Here is an 18,942-nt window from a genome sequence, read left to right as displayed (position 1 = left end):
CCTTTTTTTTTCTTTCTTTTTTTTTTTTTTTTTCCAGGCAGGTTTTCTAACCTGTAGCTCACTGTTTTAGCTAACTTGGTTGTCCAGCAAGCTCTGTAATCTTCGTGTCTCAGCTTCCCCAGTGCTGTGGTTACAGGAGTGCACCTCTGAGGCATGAACTCAGTTCCTCAGGCTGTGTGGCAGGCACGTTCCTCTCTGAGCCACCTCCCCAGCCCTCCCTAACCCTCCAATTGTGCTGCTCTCAGAGAAGTCTGCAGAGGCTTCATTTCCAGTCCTCTCTACCTACCTTTCCTTGGAAGCATTTTGCCCATGCTTGCGACATGTTTTAGCGACCAGCAATTCTTTGCTGTTTTTACTGCTGCTGCGTTTGGCTGTGGAGATTAGATGAAGGCTACAATTTTGCCCCAACTTACACCATGAATCTGGCTGCATTCCAATGCAAGAGGCCACTGAATATTCTATAAACTTTCATAAGTTAGGGGAATTCCCATAGTTCTTAATTTTTTTTTGAATTTCCGTGGTTTTCAGTTGAAAAATAAAATCTGAAATGGTTCTTGAATTTCATCCATGCGTTCAACTCTGCATCTAATAAGGTGAAATACATGTTTTAAAAATTGCTTTCAGTTAATAAGACACATCATTCATCCTTCTGAAATTCTTGCCTATCTTCTCATCGCCCTAATTAAAACAAAAGCTCTTTATTTTCCCCTTGGTTACAGAATTCAATTAGAATTCCTTGTATGAGAACAAAATCTCGGTTTGGCTCAGTTTAGCCTGAGCCCTACCTCCTATTCCCCACCTCCTGACTCCATCCACATAGAACAACCTCTTTTCCTATTGTCCCTCTTGGTTGACCTCAGACTGCTCCCTCCGAGTGCCGTCACACCATCTCATCTCAACCTGAGTAATGCCCTTTATACTTACAGCTCAAATTAACAACCACTTTCTGGCCTCCCATGCCAGTAGTTGGTGGCTCAGTGTCTGGGACTCTACAGCTTTAAGTCTTCATCTTGTACCCGCCATTTCAGTCCATATGGAGATCGTATCCAGTGCTGAGATTCTACAACAAATTAAATAATTACCACTTATAAGGAATTGGGAATCTAGAGAAGACTGTCACACACATAATATGAGGCCATGGGTTACATAGTGTGCTATGGCTACATGTCTGTGTCCTCTAAAATCCCTATGTAGAAGTCTTAGGGCAATGGCATAAGGAGCAGTGGCTTCCAGAGGTAATTAGGTCATGAGCAGTAAATGACATTGGTGCCTTCCTGAAAGGACCCCAGAGAGCTCCTTTGCCTTCTTTATACCGTATACCACAGCCATTTCCACACCAGACATTGGCTCTACTGACTCTTTACCCTGGGCTACTGGCCTATGTAGCCATGAGCAACACATTTGCTGTTTAAGACTCCAGTCTCTAGTCTGGGGTGTATTTATTCTAGCTACCTGGGCTGGGTAAGAGATGCAGGAAGTCATGGATTGTAGGAAAGGGGCCAACCACTTGCCGTAGTCTCTCTTTTGAACACCTGAGAATGGGTACTTTGTAAATAAAAGTTTATCTTTGCTCATAGTTTGCAGACTTAAGAGCCCAAGCTGGGATGGCGGAAAGCAGCAGGGTCAGCGGGCATGTTCTAAGAAGGCAACATGCAATGTCACTGTCCTCCAGGTCAATGCAACGCCTTTGTCTCCCAGGTCAATGTGCCTCTCGACATCAAACCAGCCCTGCGAGAGTGAGGATGTTCTCACTATTGCTGGCGGGTTCTACTCAATTCCTGAGGGCTCTGCCCTCTGACCCACCATTCCTCCCAATAGGGCGATCATCAAACAACATCCAGTCTGAGTTTCGGAGGGGACAATCCATACTCAAACTGTAACATTCATCACTTCCCAAGACTCTCCTAGGCAAAGGGTGGGTGATATGTGAGGACAGCAGGACAGAGGTTGCAGTGTGTGAGAGGTTGAGAGGTTGCTAGAGGGCGTTAGGGAGGTAACTCCAGAGGCTAGAGAGATGGCTGTGGTTCAGAGTGCGTATGAGGGCCTAGCTCCCTTCCCAACACCCACATGGGTGGCTCACAGCTCTGTAATTTCACCTCCAGGGCATATAATGCTCTTTCTGGTTTCCATGGGCATACATGTGTGAGCACACATTGCAGAGACAGCACAGACCCCACACACAATTAACTAAACTCTTTAAAAGTTGAAATAAAAAAAGTAACTCCAAGGGCGGGGTGGGGGTGGGGAGATGGTTCAGTGGCCAAGAGTGGTTGTTGTGCGAGCATGAGGACCCATGCTTGAAACCTAGCACTCACATAAAAAGCTGAAGACGGCCCCAGGCACCTATAGCCCCCAGTGCTGTTGAGGATGGAGACAAGAGGGTTGCTGGGTTTTGCTGGATGCTGCTGACCTGACTATAGGTTCAGTGAAGGACCTTGTCTCAAAACAATAAGGAAAGACTAACAGAGCAGGATATCTGACATCATCCCCTGGTCTTCACTATCACAGATAGTCATCTGCACACCCACTTGTGCATGTACAACACACACACACACACACACACACACACACACACACACACACACACCACTCACACACACACACACATCCCACTCACACACGGCACAAACACCACACAATTATGAAGGTAGTTCCCAAGAGCACACTTTGAACCCTGCTCTATTGGTCTCCTCCATCATTGTTCCCTCTCTGAGCTCATGGGCAGGCGCACCAGTCTGCCCCTGTCTTCACAGGGTGCTCCACAGATGGGAGGCATAATTAGCAGTCCCATGAATTCCATCCCCCTCTCCTTTGCAGCTAGCCACAGGAGGGCTTCAGTAAGCGACTAGGCTTTAATGAGAGCCTCATGAGACCATTATTAAGTTAAAAGGCTGCATAGACAGAATGTTTCCCAAACAGAAAGCTAAACTCTTTAACGCTTCTATGTGCACCCACCTCTGATTAAAACACATGGATTCAACAAAAAGGGGGTGGGGGAGGAGAGTGAGTGGATCAACAAGTTTTTTTTTTTTTTTTTGGATGGCTCAATTATGCTTCTGCTCCTGTGGAGAATGTGGTAGGTGGTAAAAATGGTACAAGGTGATTTTCTAAGGAGCTTACTGTGGGAAACAATTATCCCCAGTTTATATTGAGAGGACTGGAAGGTCAGAACAGTGAAAATGAGGCAGTTCACTTTACAGACGTGCGAAGTTGGGCATGAGCCCAGAGAAAAGGCAAAAATGGAAGCCATGTCCAATTTGGTTCAAGACGGTGGGTTTTATATCCCAGTTTCACTGCCCTGCCTCCTGAATTTCTCATTGGCGCAGTTCTTCAGGGAAGTACACTCTTTTCAGGACTCTAACTTTGCAAACTCTACACCCTGCTTGGGGCTCAACATTTCTTGCTTTTCTGGTGTTTGGGCTCAGTTGTGTAGCAGACTGCCTGTGAGTTTTAAATTCTAAGATAAACAACAACAACAACAAAAATGCCCAGGCAAGCAGGTGCCAGCTGCCAGCTAGGGGGGATGGCAGCCTCATGCTACCTGCCCATCTGTGGTCCATTTATGAGGTCTAAGTGTACCTCATACTGAAAATGGACCACAATGGTATATTTCTTATACGTATGGCCCTTTTGAACAAGGTAAGCACCCCAGTTTTAGTGAGAAAGAAAATGCTGTAAAATGTGTTAGTTATTGGTAAAAGGTCTGTGGAGAGCCGGGGTAAGGCCTCGGATTAATTACTTTTCTCTTTGTTGGGACCAAACACCTCACAAGAAGCAGCTCACAAGAAGGATGGTTTTTGGCTCACAGTTTAAGGAAACACAGTCCATGAGGGCTGGGGAGGAAGGGAAGACATGGTGGCAGGAACGGGAGGCTGGCTTGTCACATTGCATCTATAGTCAGGAAGCAGAGACAGGCTGAACAATACAAAATACGATCATCCATTGGAAAATTCTAGAGACTCCGTAGAAAATAATTAGAATAAATAAGTTAGTTCAGCAAGATTCTAGGGCAAAACATATGTACACAAAAGCAAATCTAACTTCTGAAGACTAACAGTGACATATAGAAACTGCAATTATCACATACCATTTGTAATTCCATCAGGGAAATAGAATATTTAGATTTGAACCCACCAAAACTTGAGCAATTCGTGTTTGCTGAGAATTCTAAGATGCTGATGGAATAAATAAGACACAGATAAACGTGTAAGACTGAGACACAACATAGGGCCTGGAGAGAGAGAAGTGGTTTAGGAGCACTTGCTGCTCTTGTAGAGGACCTGAGCTTGATTCTTAGAACTGACATTGGGTGGCTCACAACTGCCTCTAACTCCCGTTCCAAGGAATCCAATGCTGTCTTCTGGCTTCAGTGGGCACCGGCATGCGTATCCACTCATACCTCACCTCCACATAATTAAAAATAAAATAAATATTTTAAAAAATTTGATGAAATAAATAAAATAGATACAGGTAAGTGAAGGTACCTATCATGTTATAAGAATAAGATTTAGTATATTAAGTTTTAAAATTAAGCAGTAGTCTTAATGCAATCACAACCAAACTCCCATAAAGACTTGAATAGACACAGCCCATATATTACAAAATATATACAGGAGCCACAACCTCCAAAATACCCAAGACATCTTAAAATGAAGAACAAAGAGGGAGGAGCAACTTTACTGGATACTATGAGCTATTCTAAAGCCAGAGGGCAGATAAGATGGCTCAGTGCGTTAAGGTGCTTGCCACCAAGCCTAATGACTTGAGTTCAATCCCTGCACCCACATTTAATTCTTCTCTGACTGACAAACATGTAAAGTGGAGCTTGTGTGTATGCATAGGTGCATGTGTGTGTGTGTGTGTGTGTGTGTGTGTGTGTGTGTGTGTGTGCATATACACAATCCCCCCCACAAAGCATAATTTAAAAATTGAAAAATTAAAGCTAGATTGTGTGATAAGGCAGGAACGGTGACAGGGTAATCAGACATCGAAAGATCCTCAGTTGATTTTTGATAAAGACATCAAAACCATTCAAAGCATTAAGAGGAGCGTCATCAATAAATATCCCAGAGCAACTGGACATCTGTAACTAAAAACATAAGATTTGACCTGAACCTCCCACCTTCACAAAAATTAACTCAAAATAAACCATAGATTTGAGAAGAAATGCAAATTATAAAACAGAAAAAAGAGGTGTTAACAAGTTTTCTTTTGGGGCACCAACCAGTTTCCAAATCATGACACAGGGGCTTATTATTAGTTAAGAATGCTTGGCCTTATCTTTGCTCTTATTTTAATGTTTCTTTTTATCTACATTTTGCCTCTGGTCTTCCTTCCCTCCTTCCTTCCCTCCTTCCTTCCTTCCTTCCTTCCTTCCTTCCTTCCTTCCTTCCTTCCTTCCTTCCTTCCTTCCTCCCTTTCTGCCTTCCTTCCTTTTTCCCTCTCCCGCTCTCTCTCTTTCTTCCTTCCCTCCCTCCCCCCTCTGTTTCTTTTTCTGTATATCTTTTTTTCCTTCTCTCTCCATGGCTGGCAGGCTGGTCGCTGGCTGGCAGTTGGCTGACTTCTGGCCCTGGACATGTCCTTTTCTTTCTCCCTTATTCTCTTCTCTTTCTTCGCTCTTAAGCCTAGATTTCTCCTCTTACTTATTCTCCTTGACCACCAACCCCTTCTATTCCTCTCTCATCTTTTTATTAGACCAATCAGGTGCCTTAGGCAGGCAAGGTGAAGCAAATACAACACATCTTTACATAATTAAACAAATTCAGCAGAAACAAATGTAACACACCTTTACATTGTTAACAAAGGCAGCAGAAACAAATGCAATGCACCTTCACACAGTTAAAGTCATATTCTGTAGCATAAAAAATGTAACACATCTTTGCATAGTTAAAATAACACAACAAAGTCCACCACAAAGAAGATATATTTGAGATTCAGGTCAGGCAAAGAGTCCTTTGATTTGATACTAATGTACAGTGTATAAAAGAAAAAGTAACAAATTGGATTGTATCAAATTAAAGACATGTTCTGCAGGGACTTGTTACATAGACAGAAAGACAACTTTAAAGCCATAAACTACCAAATAACAAATAATAAGAAATAAGCAGAAAAAGAATAGCAAGAGAAGAAAGTCCAATCAGGAAATGAACAACCGCATTCAGTATATTTCACCAAGAGGCAGACAAACAGATGAGAATGTTAATATCATTAGTCACAGGGGGAATATGACATAATGGTCCATTGGTCCAGGCCTCTGACCTGGTTATTTCTAAATGTCTACTTGCCACAACCTAGAATACATGGTTTCAACTGGGGGATTATTTAGATCACATTGGCCCTTGAGAATGTCTGCTGGGGACTGTCTTGATTGTTAATTGGTGTAAGAAGATCTCCATGAGAATGTCTGCTGGGGACTGTCTTGATTGTTAGTTGGTGTAAGAAGATCCCCATGAGAATGTCTGCTGGGGACTGTCTTGATTGTTAATTGTTAAGAAGACCCAGCCCATTGTGAGCAGTGCCCCTTCCTAGGCAGGACAGAAGAAAGCTGGATGAGAATAACCCAGCAAGCAGGTAGAATGGCACATTGTTTCTTGTTGCAGTAGCTGTAGATATAATGTGACTAGTTGCCTCAGTTCCTGCCTTGACCCCCTAATAATCTGGAATTGTAACTCACGTAAACTCTTTTATTCCTGTAGTGATTTGTATGAGAATATTCCCCATAGACTGTGGTATTTGAACACTGGACCCCCAGATAATGGTGCTGTTTGAGGAATTGTCTTGCTAGAGGAATTATGTCACTGGGGGCAGGCTTGAGGGAGATTATAACTTCAGCCTAATTCCAGCTTGCCTGCTCTGCTTTGTGCTCCTGTTTGAAGATGTGAGCCCTTAGATTCCTATTCCTGCCTTTATGTTTATTGGTGGTGTCATGCCTACCCACTATATGAACTCTTTTTGCTCTGGATCCATAAATTCCCAAATCTCTTCTATAAGTCGCCTTGGCCATGGTGTTTTATCATAGCAACCAAGAATTAATTTACCCCCCACGTTGCTTTTGGTCAGAGTAGGGCAAGTCTTAATAGAATGCTGAAAACCATAACTGCAGTAGATGTTGGCAGGGTCCTAGGGACTCTACAGTTTTAGGAGACGGAGCTACTTGGGAAGCAGCATAGATATTTAAGGTGATATCATTGGGCTCCGTGATGCCCCACAACTAAACATAGTTCGAGGTTCATCTTAATTTCCAACTTGGCATGATTTAGAATCACCATGGAAACAAACTCGGAGCATGTCTGTGAGGCAGTTTCCAGATTAATTGAGATGGAAGGCCTACCATAACTGGAGGTGGCACCATTTCATGAACTGGGCACCATGCTAGACTGAACAAAAAGGAAAAGGTGAGCTGAATACCAGCGTGCACCTCTTTGCTTCCCAAATACAGATGCAACGTGACCAGCCATCTTCTGCTCCTGCAGCCGTGATCCACCCCCACCCCCCCATGCTGGGCTGTACCTTCTAGAACTGTGAGCCCAAGTAAGCTCTCATTCTCTTAGGTTGCTTCTTGTAAGGTGTTTTGTCACAGCAAGGAGCTGCATAGCTAATACAGGGAGCTTGGGGAAAAATGGACATACTCTTTAGGCATCTATTGCCGAGGTGTAAGGCCCCGCGTAGATGCTTACAACTTCCATCCTCCCCCCCAGGAATGGCTTGGCTTAGTTCCAGTCTGGGGTGTCTCATGAGGTTATTAGATACCAGCTTGCCTGAGGCTGGAAGAACCATTTTTTTTTTTTAATTATGTGTATGAGTGTGTGTGTGTGTGTGTGTGTGTGTGTGTGTGTGTGTGCATACGCATGTTAGTGTGGGTGCCCAAAGAGGCCAGAAAAGGGCCCTTCCCTGAAGTAGATTCCCTACAGCTGGATTCCAGGTGGTTATGAACCACCCAATGTGGGTGCTGGACTGAACTTGGGTCCTCTTGGAAAGAGCTGCAATCACTCTTAACCACTCTGTCCCTGAAGGATCTGCTGGAGGCTAGCACTCACTGGGCAGTGGCACTGGCTGCAGACAGAAGTCTCCCATGGGGCTGCTTGCCATCAAAGCAGTGGTACCTTTTATGGCTTATCTCTAGAAGCCACATGTTATTCCCCTCATATTCTGTTAGTCATGTATGTCAGTTAGGGGAAGGATTCTGTAAGGGCAGCGCTGCCAGGAACCCTCAGATACATACATGCTGTCATAGTCTGTAGGCTGGGAAGGACCAGATTCTGCTCGAGAGTAACATCTCCACGGAGTAGAGACAATGGAATCAGAGTTTTATGAAAATGAAGCGTGGGCTACCTGAGTCAGGTTGAATGTTTTGTACGGTTACAGCTGACAACTCTCATTCAGATTCCAGGTCAAGTTAACCAGAGCTGGACCCATTCAAGAGGGACTAGGTAGTGTGTGTACAAGTGAGCTGGGGTTGAGCAGGGAGATGGTTTGGAAACCTGTTGTGGTTCAGGGTGACACTGAGTCAGAGTCAGTAGCTTGTATCTTTTTTCCAGTGAGGTTAACTGGTGAGGCCCTGTTGGACTCAGCAGCAGTTCAATAACAGTGAGTGGTGGCAGCAAGGTCACTCTGACAACCTCAGAGGAGATTTACTGAGAAGTTCCTTAAGGTCTGAGTATAAGTGGGCTTTCTCTCTCTCTCTGTCTCTCTGTCTCTCTGTCTCTCTGTCTCTCTGTCTCTCTCTCTCTCTCTCTCTCTCTCTCTCTCTCTTTCCCTCCCTCCCTTCTTCCTTCCCTCCCTCCCTCCTCCTCCCCCCTCTCTCCAAGACAGAGTTCTGTGTAACAGCCTTGGCTGTCCTGGAACTTGATCTGTGGACCAGGCTGGTTTCAAACTCACAGAGATCACCTGCCTCTGCTTCCCGAGTGCTGGGATTAAAGGTGTGTGCCATCACCGCCTGGCCAAGGTGAGGTTTTTAGAAAGCATGAACTGGGGGATCACAGACTGAGGATAATGAGACAGCTGGGTCAGTGCTGTGAGTCTTCAGAGGTAGCTGGCTCTGTTCTCCCTCACCACACCAGATCCTGTGTGAATGGTTGTCCCTTAGGAGTTAGGTGAGAGAAGACAGCTGAGGGCCCCAGGGCCACACCTAGGGTGTAACATAAGCCAGGCTTCAGAAGGAGTTGATGCCAGTGTCTCAGGGGCCAGTATTAAGAGAGTGGTCTCAGGCTAAGAGGCCCATAGGAAAGACAAGGCAAGCTGTTTCCTCTGACCAGAGAGAGGACTGCGGTGCTGGCTAGGGTTTGTCCTCAGCTGTGGAGAGCAGCTGAGTTGGTTATATTGGGACAATCTCAGTCACCAATCATACTTAGGAGAGGAATGGAGAAAAGTACTCTTCAGGAAGAGAGAAAATGGATTTTCTAATACCAAGCTCCAGGTTAGTGCGATTGAGAGACCAATGGAAGATACTAGAACAAACCTGGCTGCTTAGAGCAAATGTAGATGCCTAGCTCTCCACCATCATTTTCTTTAGGGTGGCCTTCCCTGGGTACCAGGATGCACTTTGGAACCTTCTGCACCCCTGCCTTTTACTTTGAAGAGCAGATGTTCATTGCATTAATTTTCAGATGAAACTCAGCGTAGCAGTTCACTCTCAGCCAGTCATACTTCCTCTCTGTGACTCAGCTTCCTCACTGTAATGAGGCGATGACACACTCCACCAGCTAGCATTCACAGAGGCTTCCAGTTCCTCTGATGGACACCGTCCTAGTTAGGGTTTCTATTGCTATGATGAAACACATGACTAAAAGCAAGTTGGGGAGGAAAGGGTTTATTTGGCTCTCACTTTCACAGCACTGTTCATCATCAAAGGAAGTCAGAACAGGAACTCAAGCAGGGCAGGAGCCTGGAGGCAGGAGCTGATGCAGAGGGCATGGAGGGGAACTGCTTACTGACTTGTTTAGCCTGTTTTCTTATAGAACCTAGGACCACCAGCCCGGTGTGGCCCCATCCACAATGGGCTGGACCCCCCAGCATTGATCACTACTAAGAAAATGCCCTACAGGCTTGTCTGCAGTCCAATCTTATGGAGGCGTTTTCTTAATTGAGGTTCCTTCCTCCTTCCTCCGAGATGGCTCCAGCTGTGTCAAGCTGACATAAAATTAGCTGGCAAAGTTATCAAGGGGGACAGGAGGTTGAGACCCACTGGGAAGCTGGATTGGGTCTTTCCCCCACAGGTTCTGAAAATGAGTTTGGGCCCAAAGCAGTGCTGTCATGGACAACAAAGGACAAGATGATAACCCAGTGTATTTCTGGGGCTGTGCAGATGTGGTAACTGTGGGTTGGTGACTGGGACTGAAGTGTCTCATGCGAGTGTTGGCTTGAGAGTGGATGAAGAGCTTACTGCACACTGTCGTAAAGACAAGGATTCACTCAGCATTCATTCAAGACCAAGGCGTTCTGGGTAGATTGCTTATAAATTATTTCCTTTTTAAAGTGTGTGTGTGTGTGTGTGTGTGTGTGTGTGTGTGTGTGTGTGTGTGTGTGTACATGGTGCAAGCACAGGCAATGTGTGTAGAGGCCAGAGGATGACACTGGTTGTCATTCTTCTTCAGGGGTAACCCACCTTCTTTATAAACACAGGGTCTCTCACTGAACACAGAGCTAACCCAGGAGGTTAGGCTGGCCAGCAAGCCCCAGGTATCCCTCTTTCTATGCCTCTCCCCAGCATCAGGATTATAAGCACATAACCTGGCTTTTTTAGGTGGGTTCTGAGGACCAAACTTGGGTGTTCATGCATGCATAGCCAGCAATTTATCAGCTTAGATGTCTCCTCAGCCCCTGTAAACTTTCCTTATGTTCAGAGTAAGGTCCCATGTCTGAAATCCCCACTGTCTCATGAAATCCTCACTCTCCTGCATCCTGCAGAGGGAGAAGCAAGATCAGTGTTTCAGTTCACACAGGTATTCAGCCACAGAGAGAGTCTTTGATATAGGGAGGGGAGCTGGCAGGGGTGGAGTGCATGATTCCAGAGTCTGCTCCTGTATTACTATAAAGCAGTACACAAAAATATATGCAAAGCCCACAGGCTTTCATCATTTGGTGGCCCAAGGGGGAAAAGTCAAATGTTTTGCATGTGAAGTCCCTCACTTTAGAAAGAATACAAAACAGAGTAAAGGTTGCCATCATTGTCTTTTTTCTTGTGTGTGTGTGTGTGTGTGTGTGTGTGTGTGTGTGTGTGTGTGTGTGTGTGTGAGAGAGAGAGAGAGAGAGAGAGAGAGAGAGAGAGAGAGAGAGAGAGAGAGAGAGTTTATGTAAACATATATGTAGAGGCCAGAGGTCCATGCTGGTGTCTTCCCAGATCACTACTCCACCTTGCATTTTGAGACAGGATCCCTCCCTGAGCCAGGAGCTCACAGCTAAATTAGTAAGCCAGCAACCACCAATGGTTTCTTCTGTCTCTGCCTTCCCAGCACTGGTGTTACCAATACCTGGCTTTTTACATGGCTGCTAGGGTTCCAAGCTCAGATCTTCACACCCACACAGAAAGCACATCACTGACTGAATCACACACACACACACACACACACACACACACACACACACACACACATCCTCTCAGTCCTCTTCTTCCTGTCCCTGGGTACTCATGATATTGAAGTGTTTAACAGATTCCAAGCAATATAATGGTGGGAGTCTCAGCTTGTGAGTTCACATACCAGTTAATATACATACCCAGAGATCAGTTAGTTAGTGCAGAGGCTATAAATCCACCTTAGCATTATCATTAATCATTGGGAAACTCTAAACATATGATTCGGTTTGGAAAATGTGAATTTATTGATACTGTAGGAAGTGTACTGTAGGCAAGTTTTAACTCAACCCATATTTGTTTTCAGGGTGCTGCTCTAGACAGGGATAAATGAACACTTGGATGAGTTGAGAGAAATGCCCATATTTATAGCAACAGTGCTCTAGGCTACATTTCTTCTTCCCATCCTCAAGGGTCCAAGGGTCATATATAAGATCCACTGCATGCCAGAGAAACACTCTACACTGACCCACACCCCCAGACGAGTTTTAAAATCCTTTTTAGTTCAAGGCTATCACTGAGTCAGAGAAAGTTACAAATACAAAGCCCATCTTTTTCTTCTTCTTCTTCTTCTTCTTCTTCTTCTTCTTCTTCTTCTTCTTCTTCTTCTTCTTCTTCTTCTTCTTCTTTTTCTTCTTCCCTTGCTAAGCTCAGTGGCTCCCTTTTTTTGCTCTTTAACCATGTATCAGCCTCTCAGACAGACAGACAGACTTAAGGGATCGGAAAGGTAAAGGCCTGGTTATTTAATGGTAACTTGACCAGGTCTCGGAATAATGTCAGGAAAACAGGCGGTTGGTGTACAAGCACAACCGTGAAAACCAATACACAGTGTGTTTGTGAGCAAGACACAGGACTGTGGATTATTATTACTTGTGAAATTCTGCATTGCCGAGGGGCTTCCAGCAGCATCTCTACCTTCACTTATTTTGTCTGCATTGCATGGGTAGCAGGGGTCCTTAGGAGTGAACTGAAAGACCCAGGAATAACTCTGCAGTAATAGTGGTGAGGTGTGTGAATGGGGAGTGGTGGCCTGGGCTGGCTGACTGCTTGCTGAGGGCAGGCCCCTGGCTTGGTGTTGAGATGAGCTGGAGTGTCAGGGTATTGGCAGGCAGGGAGAGATAGTTTAATAATTTCTTTAATTTGAATTATGGCAATGTGATTGTCTTACATAGTCTGGGTCAAATGTTATGGCATGACTGAAAAAAGAAAATAGCAAGACCTCGTGTGAGCAGCTGAGGGGACCATGTTAATGGGTAAGAGAGTTGTAGTCCCAGAAAGAAGGGGGTTAGTTCAGGGACCAGTGATAACTCTTGCAATGTGATGTTTGATGTGGCTCTTGGGAATTACAGGCAAGGTTTGAGAGATGGATGGAGAAAGAGAAGACTCCAGACAGGAAAACTCAATATGCAGAAGTGGGTTCCCTACCAGCAGGAGACATTCGGCTTGGCAGGAATACAGGCAGGCACTTGCTACAAGAGGAACCAAAGGGAGTGAAGTCTAGACTGACATTTTGTCTTAATCTGTGACCCACTTCCCTTACCAAACAGAAGCCCAGTATGTCCAGGGGCTCACTTACTTCTCACTCTGTCCTACTGAGCATTAAGGTAAACACCTGGCCCAGAGAGGGGCTGGGGAAACCAAGTGAGTGTGTGCTTTCAGGAACTTGGCAGAGCCAGTGAGTGCATTATATATGGTGGGTGAGTCCTTTCCCTGTACAGGGTGGTTAGCTCAGGTTTGACACAGTAGTGGAAGACTGACTGACACAGGCTGGGCGGATACAGAGCTAAGCTGTTGTGTGCCGTTGGTTGCTATGTGATTGGGCATCGAATGACTGTACCACGGTGTGTTTATTCATACTCCGTTGATGGGTATTTTCTGCTTTCCACTTTGAGGCTATCATGAGTGGTGCTACTCTGAACATCTTTGTACATTTCTTTTGGTGGACATTGGGTTCCTTTCTCCTGGAATGGAATTGCTGAGTCATATCCATGTCTCACTTTGGAAGAAAATGCCAAACCGTTTTCTAGAGCTTTTCTTAGTTTGCATTCCTACCATTGGTGAATGGGAGTCAGCAATACTGCATCCCCCAACCCTCCCCATATCCCATACTTGACCTTGTGTTTCTACCTGGCCATCTTGCTGGCTGTGGAGTATGGTTTCTGTAGAGATTTTTTTTTTACTATTGTTATTTATAGTCTCTTTTCTTTAATTGTTGGTTTCATATATAGGTGCACACACACACACACACACACACACACACACACAGAGAGAGAGAGAGAGAGAGAGAGAGAGAGAGAGAGAGAGAGAGAGAGATTCCTAAATGCATAAATACAACCTGTTCCATCTGTATAATGTTACTTGCATGTATGTTTTTAGAGCTGACCATTTGGCAGTGGCTAACTATCCGTTAATTCTTGCTGTGCTGTTCAGCCTGGCCTCATATTTGTGATGTGGTCCCAGGTAGGGATGAGCTAGTGTTGAACTAGTTGTCCTCATGCCTCAGCCCTAGCTAGTATTATAGGTACGCACCACTGTGCTCAGCGCACCACTGTGCTCAGCTTCTTACTTTTCTGTTTTTCTTCTGTTCTTCCCTATTTTTCTCTCCCCCTCTTTTATATTTTGAATTTATATTAATTTTTGCTTATGTACAGACTGAGTAATTTGTTTGGAGAAAGCGCCCAGGTGGCAGACTTTCTGGAAAATCTTCCCTAGTTTTACATTTCTCCACCATGTAGCATAGTTGAGGAGCATTGAAGTCTAGGTTCAAAGTCTGTTTTCCTTTCAAAATTGCAAGTTATCACTCTCTTCCTTTTGATTTACTGTTGTTCATAAGTTTGTTACCCAAATACTCATTCTTTTAAAAACTTAACACACACACACACAGACACACACACACACAGACACACACACACACAGACACACACACACAGACACACACACACACACAGACACACAGACACACAGACACACAGACACAGACACACACACACACACACACACACACACACACACACACACACACGTACAGTGGTAAAATATACATCACACAAAATTGACCATTTAAACCACTTATTTATTTATTTATTTATTTATTTATTTTGTAGCTAATTTACTCTTATTAAGTGGTTCCCCAAGTGGCCAATCACGTAGCTGCTTCTTATTCTTGCTAAAATAGTCTAACACCCTTCTCTGCACTTCTCATAATTTTCTCTTTCTGGTTTTTCTGATAATATGTCAAAACATAGGAGACTTTTGTTGTTCTCCATCCTTTTAACTGTGTTTCTCATTTGGTGCAAATTTTTAAATGAAGACTTGGGCCTTCAGTTCTGCTAGAGCTTTTCTTTATTAATTTCTTGTGTAGTAGTTATTTGGGGGCAAGGACTGGCTCTCTCCTCCGTGAGTCTTATGCTTCCTTTTCCCATACCATCTTTTTCCTTTTATTGAAAACAGATTATTTTCTCGTACATTATGTCCTGATTATAGTTTCCTTTCTCTCTTCTCCTCCATGTTCCTTCCCACCTCCCCTCACGATCCACTGCCTTTCTGTCTTTCATCAGAAAAGAACAGGTTTCTAAGAGATAACAACCAAACTTGACAAAATAAAATACAATAAGATAAAGCAAAAACCATCAATAAGCCTGTATAAGACAACCTACTAACTGAAGGAAAAGAGCCCCAAGAGAAGGCAAAATAATCAGCTACCCACTCATTTGCACACTCAGGAGTCCCATAAAACACTAAACTGAAAGCTATAGTGTACTCACAGAGGACCTGGTGCAGACCTGTGTAGGCCCTGGGCTTGCTGCGCCAGGCTCTGAGTTCAGAGAGCCTTGTTCTCCTGGTGTCCTCCACCCCTTTGGCTCTTACACTCTTTCTGCCTCCTCTCCCATGGGGTTCCCTGACCTCTGGGAGGAGGGATTGATGGAGACATCCCATTTAGAGCTGTGTGTTCCAACGACTCCCTCTCTCTGTGGGTCTCTGCATCTGTTCCCATCTGCTGCAGGAGGAAGCCTCTATGATGATGGCTTAATAAGACACTGATCTATGAATATGGCAGAATATCATTAGGAATCATTTTTTTTTAGACCAATAGTGTTTGGTTTTACTCTGTGTCTCTGGGCTATCTAGTCTACGGTTCTTGGTTACCAAAGTAGTGTCAGTTATGGGTTCCTTCTCGTGGAGCGGACCTCAAGTCAAATCAGACATTGGTTGGTTGTTCCTACAGGTCTGTGCCACCATTGCCCTAGCCTATCTTGCCAGCAGAGCAGATCGTAGGTCAAAGCTTTGTGGCTGGGTTGGTGTTTGTTTCTCTTTTGGTATCCCGAAGAGGACCTTCTAGCCCCAAAGACACTAGAATGTAGGGATGAAGGCTCCATGTAGGCTCAGCTGCTGTCAGTTTCTAGAGGGGAACCCAGTGTCTTGGCAACAGCTTGGGTTGTTTGTGGATTTTTATGGGACCCCCTTGGCCAACAACTCAACTGAGTACAAGCCAGTCTTGCTATTGGAAGCCTCATTTGATGACAAGAGATGGCCAGTTGAGACTCCGTTACCCTCTTTATTAGGAGACCTCATTAGGATCAACTTAATACATTTTTGGAAGTTTCCACTGAACTAGGTTTCCATAGCATCCCTCAAATGTCCCTCAACTCCAGTCTCTCTTCACACTTTCTTCCTTTAACCTATCTCCCCCCCTCCCCTCCTTACCTGACCCTCTCATTCCCATCCCACCCTCACCCTGTCCACCTGTAAAATCTATTCTATTTCCTTCTCCCAGGGAGATCCATGTGTCCCCACTAGACCACTTTTCTACATCTAACCTCTCTGGGTCTATGGATTGTAGCTTGCTTACCATTGACTTAATGGCGAATGTCCATATATAAGTAAATGCATGCCACATTTATCTTTCTGTGTCTGGATCACCTCACTCAAGATGATTTTAGTTCCATCCATTTGCCTGCAAATTTCATGATGTCATTTTTTAACAGCCAAATAATACTCCATTGTATAAATGTACCACATTCTCTTTATCAGTTCTTCTGTTGAGGGACATCTAGTTTGTTTCCATTTTCGGGCTATCATGAATAGAGCAACAATGAATATGATTGAACAAATACCCTTTTGTATTTGTTCATTCTTTGGATATATTCTCGAGTTATATCTCTGGATCTTGAGGTAGATCAATTCCAGCTTCCTGAGGAACTGCCATATTGATTTCCATAGTGGCTGCAGAAGTTTGTTCTCCCACCAGCAATGGATGAGTGTTCCTTTTATTTTGCTTCTTAGCCAGCATGAGTTGTCACTTGTGTTTTTATCATAGCCATTCTGAAAGATGTAAGATGGAATTTCAGAGTCATTTTTGACTTTCATTTCCCTGATGACTAAAGATGGTGAACATTTCCTGCAGTTCTTTTTTTGCTACTTGAATTACTTCTTTTGAGAATTCTCTGTTTAGATCTTTACCCCATTTTTAAAAAGTTGGGTTATTTGTTTTCTTGATATCTAGTTTATTGAGGTCCTTATATATTTTGGATATTAGTCCTCTATTGGATGTGGAGCTGCTAAAAAATCTTTACCCTTTCTTAGGCTGCCCTTTTCTCCAAATGATGGTGTCCTTTGCTTTACAGAAGCTTTTCAGTTTTATGAAGTTCCATTTGTTAATTATTGATCTTAGTCTTGTGCTATAGTATTCTGTTGAAAAAGTCTTCTTTTGTGCCAATGAGTTCAAGGCTATTCCCAGCTTCTCTTCTATTAGGTTCAGTGTATTTGGTTGTATGTTGAGGTCTTTGTTCCCTGAGTTTTGTGCAGCATGATAAGTATGAATCTATTTGCATTCTTCTACATGCAGACATTGAGTTACACCAGCACCATTTGTTGAAGATGCTGAAATACCCAGTGTGTATTTCTGGTTTCTTTATAAAAAAATCAGGTGTCCATATGTGTGGGGATTTATGTCTGGGCCTTCAATTCAATTTCATTGATCAATATGTCTGTTTTTATGTAAATAACATATTTTTTTTTATTACTGTAGCTCAGTAGTACAACTTGAAATCAGGAATGGTGAGACCTTCAGCAGTTCTTTTATTGCCCAGAATTATTTTCGTTATCCTAGGCCTTTTGTTTTTCCATATGAAATTGAGAATTGTCCTTTCAATGTCTGTAAAGAATTGTGTTGGAGGCAGGTGGCAAAGATGGCGGACAGCAGCAGTCCTGTGAGCAAGAGGAAGCAGCACCAGGAAGGGGGCGGTGTCCACCGAACAGGTAATTGCTGGCTTTAATCGCCTTCAGCAGGAACAGAGGGGCTTAGTATCCAAAGCTGCTGAGCTGGAGATGGAATTGGATGAACACAGCCTAGTGATTGATACACTGAAGGAAGTGGATGAGACCCGCAAAAGCTACCAGATGGTTGGGGATGGTTGGCGGTGTGCTGGCAGAACGGACTATCAAAGAAGTGCTGCCTGCCTTGGAAGGCAACAACGAGCAGATACAGAAGACCATTGAGACACTGTCACAGCAGCTTCAGGCAAAGGGGAAAGATCTCAATGAATTTCAGGAAAAGCACAACATTCGTCTTATGGGGGAAGATGAGAAGCCAGCAGCCAAGGAAAACTCAGAAGGGGCTGGAGCTGAGTCCAGCTCAGCAGCAGTGCTCGTCTCTTAGGAACGAAAGCTTCTAGATTTCTAATTTCTTTTTATCGTTGTTGTTATTATTATTTTCTCTGCTATTGTAATATTTCTTTGTTAATTAAATGTTTTGGTCAGAATGCTTAGCAGTAGCCTGATACTTTCTCTCATTTAGGGCCAGCCACATTAAGGGCAAAAGATAGCATACAGCTAGGCATGGTGGCACACATGCCCTAATTTTAGTACTTGGGATACAACAGGAGGCAGATCTGAGTTCCAGGCCAGCCTGGTCTACATAATGAGTCCCAGGCCATCCAGGGTTACATACAGTGAGACCATGTTTCAAATAAAACAAAAAAATAATATATGATTTGCAGGTTTTGTTTCTGCCAGGTCAATGGCTCCCAGTATCAGAAAGGCTTATAATTTGGCCTTTCCCTTGCAAGTAAAGGTGTCTACTTATTAAGTGCCCTCCTAAAAATGATTCAGAGACAAAATGTTGATTCTCAGATTGGAATTTAATAAGTATTTGAAGTGGGGCAGTAGCTCTGACGAGAACGCTGTGTGGGTTTGCCAAAACAGGCTTGGCCATGTGCCTTTCTGACGTTCTTTAGACGAAGAGTTCCAGGATGCAAACCTGTGGGCTAGCTGTCCTGCCGTCCTCACCAAAACCCCCAACCAAATAAAGCTGGTTGTTCCAAAGACAAGTGCCATGGCCTACATGCTCCAGTCTGCGGTCTGCACAGGGGAAG

The 18,942-nt window shown here is 44.1% G+C and overlaps 1 protein-coding gene and 1 pseudogene across 1 annotated transcript in view; both read left to right on the top strand.

Annotated features, from left to right (window-relative positions):
* Shc3 (SHC adaptor protein 3) overlaps positions 1-18,942 on the top strand; it is a 135,115-nt gene that overhangs the window by 14,906 nt on the left and 101,267 nt on the right. The gene's annotated exons all lie outside the window — the stretch shown is intronic.
* Positions 1,651-18,227, top strand: LOC100760590 (annotated as a pseudogene).

This window comes from Cricetulus griseus, chromosome 3 (genome assembly GCF_003668045.3).
Source record: "Cricetulus griseus strain 17A/GY chromosome 3, alternate assembly CriGri-PICRH-1.0, whole genome shotgun sequence".
In the NCBI taxonomy this organism is placed as follows: domain Eukaryota; kingdom Metazoa; phylum Chordata; class Mammalia; order Rodentia; family Cricetidae; genus Cricetulus; species Cricetulus griseus.
Note: the sequence above shows the minus strand (reverse complement) of the source record. Positions and strands in the feature narration are given on the sequence as shown.